The 4,803-nt window shown below is 41.2% G+C and overlaps 1 long non-coding RNA gene across 1 annotated transcript; it reads left to right on the plus strand.

The window, feature by feature from the left end:
* The first annotated feature begins 314 nt into the window (after positions 1–314).
* Positions 315–4,382, plus strand: LOC125945910 (uncharacterized). Its single transcript, XR_007467204.1, has 3 exons — positions 315–553; positions 2,286–2,406; positions 3,544–4,382. It is a non-coding gene; the product is annotated as an uncharacterized LOC125945910 (long non-coding RNA).
* Positions 4,383–4,803: the final 421 nt, after the last annotated feature.

The raw sequence follows: 4,803 nt of genomic DNA on the forward strand, positions 1-4,803 counted from the left end.
AACGTAGCGGGTATCTCAAGACGCATGTTTAAATTCATGGCTGTTTTATTCGTGAACATTATGTACGTGAAGCAAAATAATCAGTGAGCAAAACATTTTTTTTAACGCGGGGAAAGAAAACCGAAACTTGTTCACGTGTTGTGCGGCCCCAAAGTGATCCAAAGCCGAAGCCACCGTACCGAAGCCATCACAAGCACGCCGCCATTTTGTAGTTGTGTTGCAACAAGCGTGCGCGAGCTCGCTGTCGTTGTTGGATGGCCTGGAAAACGCTGCGTAGGGGCGAGTGCAACCGAACGTTACGGTGGGACCTTCTCTCCGTGCTACGTGATTGCGACGACAAGGACGGCTAGCAGCAGCGTGTCGCCGATTTCGTCTTTGCCGACATCGAACAAGTGCAGCTCGCCGGAGCGGGGCAAGCACCTGAAGTGTTGCGGTCTGCACTGGCGTCGTCTTTCATTGTGATGTGAGAGATCGTAACGCACAGAGACTGCCAGGTGCATACGAAAGCCTACCAGCAGGGAGTGACTGTGCCATTTTTATCTTAACGTCTCAGGTGAGTATATCAGCTTTAGTTCGAGTTTTCAAACGGCGCGTACTCGGCCCTTCCGGTTTGGCTACATATTGCGCGACGTTTCTCTTGGCAGTTACAGACGTTTACACAGGCATGCGCGCGGAGGCTATTATTACTGGATTTTCTCTTTTGTGTCTTGTGTTTTATGGCAAAACGGTTCTTTCATTTTTATTTTTATGTTAGTATATTGGTATTTGTATATTTGGCAAGCAGAAATGAGTTCATTGCAAAGTTGTACCTCCCAGTGAGCTGCTTATGAACCCAACCAAGTTAATCCTCTCTTGGCTATTGTATGTATAAGAATTTTAAGTACATACAAGTCGTTTTAAGTAGTTTTTAGTAGGTAAGTACATACAAGTAGTTTTAAGTAGTTGGCTTAATCGCTGTAGGATATTTTGTTGTAAAAGTAGAATTCTGTGTATTATTTTACTGCTTCCATGCAGAAATATATTGTTTCTTGTACCAAGGACCTCTGACAGCGTTGAATGACATTTAATGAAGTGTGGTGCATTCTACTAATTTTAAAAAATTTTGACTGTCATGTATCAAAGATTAGTGTACCTTCTTGGGGAAACAATGTTGTGATCTCCTACTCTACTGCTGTTGTCCTGCATATTTCTGTAATTTTGAAATCTATTTTGAAAAGTAGCCATCTTATCCAGCACATTATAGGTGAGAAATCGTAGCAGCCACTTTGGCATATCTCCTTAGCAGTATTATGCTATTTGTTGTAATTTTTTGTCCTCATTCCTGCCTTATTCATTTTAGTATTATTGTGCAAACGGTAATACGTTTACATAGAGAGACTGTAATTGTTCAAGGATGAGATATGGCTGGAGGAGACAGACACACAAGCCTCCTTTGTCCGTGTATCAATGTTGCGTAGTTACTCTGTCGTTATCGACCAACAAGCCAAAATTTCTCATCAGGTATGATTACTAATTCTCTGTTATCACAATTTCATCAACGCAACATTGAAAGGACATATGTACGCACACAGGAAGACAGACTTCAAATGATGAAGAGCCATAGAACAAGGAGCATTGCTGGAGAATATTCTCCTCCTCGACAAGGAGAATAAGACAAGTCCTCTTGTCGACATGTTGGCTCCAGCGACATTCCTTGTTCTACCACAATTTACCGTTAAAAGGAACCATTATTGCTTTTGTTGAAGTATCATGCATTATGCAATAAAAATTAGCAGGGTGAAATGTCAAAAATGTGAAAGTTTTTCTGTATTGTAATGCTAGAGCCAAGACAGGCAGAAAAACAAGAATGAGATTTAGAGAAGCACTTTGTTAGCACTATTAGCACTACCTGGTTGGCCAGCTTCATTTGCAGCTTGCACGTTATTGCATAATTGACCATAGAAATTTGTTAATTGAATTAGGTTGATGATATACTTATGTTCAGAGATGTTTAACTTGGATTAATGCAGGTTAAACTATACAATGACATTTTCAGATGGCAGGCTTGCAGTTGACTAGCACACCACTTGATGGCATGAGCTCAGGTTTGGGTTGCACACTCTTTTTCGTCTTTGCTGGCATTTTCATAAACATAATTTCTTCATTATTGCTGGGGCTCTAGTTGTGTTGTAGGAGCTAACTGTTCACCTGTATTTGTATTGGCAACCACGTTACATAGACAACTGCTGTATTTTTGTAAATTACGGCATGGTAGGAATTAGAACATTTGTGCAAATTTTTTGCAGGTAGAACTTGGCGGCTCCTGCTCCTGCCTTCCGCCACCACCCTGTCCTGACTGTGTCCACGAGAGAGTTGGCAGCCTCAGTGAAGATGCCAAGCAGGCCGATGGCAGACAGCAAGATGCAGGTAAAATACATGTAATCCAGCAGTGTCTTCTTGACTGAAGTAGCTTGTAGTCACTCAGCAATGAACTTGGAAGTAGTTTCACTATTCCATGCCCCACTATTGGTGCAGCAATGCTCAAGTCCACGCAATTTCTTTTAGCCGTCAAAAGGCTATGTGGATTAGATGAACCACGATGCACATTTTGATACTAGTGGAGACCACTTATACATTTTTTTTCTTGCTTAACACAAAAACTACTTTGATAAAGCTTTACCAATTTGAAAGCAATACAGTGTGCTCTCGGAAGTGATAATTGGCATATTTTTACTGGGACCGCCTCATTGTTAACCTGCGGATAAACATACACCAAAACTTAGTTTCCTGCGAGTTCCTCATCTTTGCGCGCTTCTGCATGAGATATATTTCTGAAACCATTTTGTGTACACAGCACATGTCCTGAGCACTTGGATCACGTTAGCTTACAGCTTTTGCTAGAAGCCATTTCTCTGAAAATAAAAATAGGCCTTTTTGCCCATTTTTACCGGCCCATAATAAACTGAACAATAGCCATTGATCAAGGAATACAATTTTAGGTGTAAGGCCTCTTCATTCTCCTGAGGAAAACTTGTTCTGCTCTCACATTGAAGAAACCGGTATCTTGGCTATGCCTTTTGGTGCCTTAGAACAAAATTCACATAGAACTTACGCCAGTAAAAAATTTTTCACCTAGAAATATTTCACAAAATGATAATTTGTCTGATATTGAAGGGCCTCTTCTTTCTGGGGTTTTACGTGCCAAAACCAGTTCTGAAGGGCCTCCAATTTTTCAAAAGGAAATCCCAAATGGTCGAGTGCCAGGTTGGGACAGTTGTCATGCAATAGCCTTCTTAGAGAAATGGGGCATACGGAGGGCCAAGTAATGTACACTTGACATTACGTTAAGGTGAAATTATTGATTCACGCAAGACAAAATGACAAGCATTCCATCCTATAAGCAGTTCCTTACATTAAATTTTATACTTTTTGCACATTTATTTACCTTCAGTCTGATGACCTGTGCCTGTATTCATTATCTGCTATATGTAGATGGTAAGCTTCAGATTTGTCCTATGTGGAAGAATATTTTGGTGTTTATAGATGTGGGCTTCTGTTTTTCAGGTTGCTGCGAAATTTTACCCGAGCTGTGCCACACACTCGAGCCAGGCCTCTTGGATAGGACGCATAATCTGACTTCACGCGTCGATGTCAGAGGATGCCAGGGATCAAGGCAACCTGTTGTGCCCCAGCATTCAACGTTTGGTGACCCTTCTACATGTTTCACCAATTTTGCAGCTGTACCTCGGCTGCCATCTATCCAAACAGCATCGCCAGCTGTACCCACTTGTTGAACCATGAGCAAATATTGGCATGGAGTGTTCCCTGGGCTTGATGTTCTGTTTGCTCTTTAGAATTCGTAGCAAATACGCCTGTTATAAGTTGTGTTTTTAGTACTGACTTTTTAATATTTCCTGTCTCTTGGAATTCTTAGCATCATCTCCTGCTATTATATGTGTATGTATGCCCAGTTTCTTGTAGTTCTTTTGTACTTGTGTGTGTAATTGATCGGAGTCATGAGGTCGGCAGAAAACCAGATGGGGTGATGAAGTTCGGAAATTTGCAGGCGCAAGTTGGAATAGGCTAGCGCAAGACAGGGGTAATTGGAGATCGCAGGGAGAGGCCTTCGTCCTGCAGTGGACATAAAATAGGCTGATGATGATGATGATGTAATTGATAGGTTTTTAACTGCTGACTTACATCATGTTTTGTTCCTTTGTTAATCTGCACTGCTGTAAAATGTTCAAGAAATTTAACTTAACTAGTGCTCTACGGCAGGATAAATTCAAGAGCAAAATAGAGCACTCATTTCAAGCACCCATTATTTTTGAAAAAGGAAAGAACCTAGGAGCGTGAAAACCCCAGTATTATAGAAGGAAAAGCTCGCTGCCCATCATAAGTGTGTTAATGTTACTTCCTTTCAGTGCAATGATACCAGTGGCGCTGGTGGACGTGTGAGACATGATACCCTTGGTATTCGTCAGTGTGGCAAATAGGCTTGCCACACTTACGAATGCCAACGGTACTGTAGGTTTCATGCACACATTGGTTGTGTTACACCTCATAAGAATTGCATTTCTCGAACATGAAGGTTTACAGCAGTGCTTTGAATGACAAATATATTTCCTAATTTTCAGAATTTATGAATGGAAGCGTAATGGTACAGATCATGTAATAATTCTTTTACAGACTATATGCCTATAGATACACCCTTCTTCTGATGACAAAGCACCGACATGTGGTGGCGGGATGTATGTCTTTATTTCAGATTTAGATATTGCCTTCCAGGCCTGGGTTAGTCTACTACATTGAGAGTCCATGTAC

Source organism: Dermacentor silvarum, chromosome 5 (genome assembly GCF_013339745.2).
Source record: "Dermacentor silvarum isolate Dsil-2018 chromosome 5, BIME_Dsil_1.4, whole genome shotgun sequence".
Classification (NCBI taxonomy): Eukaryota; Metazoa; Arthropoda; class Arachnida; order Ixodida; family Ixodidae; genus Dermacentor; species Dermacentor silvarum.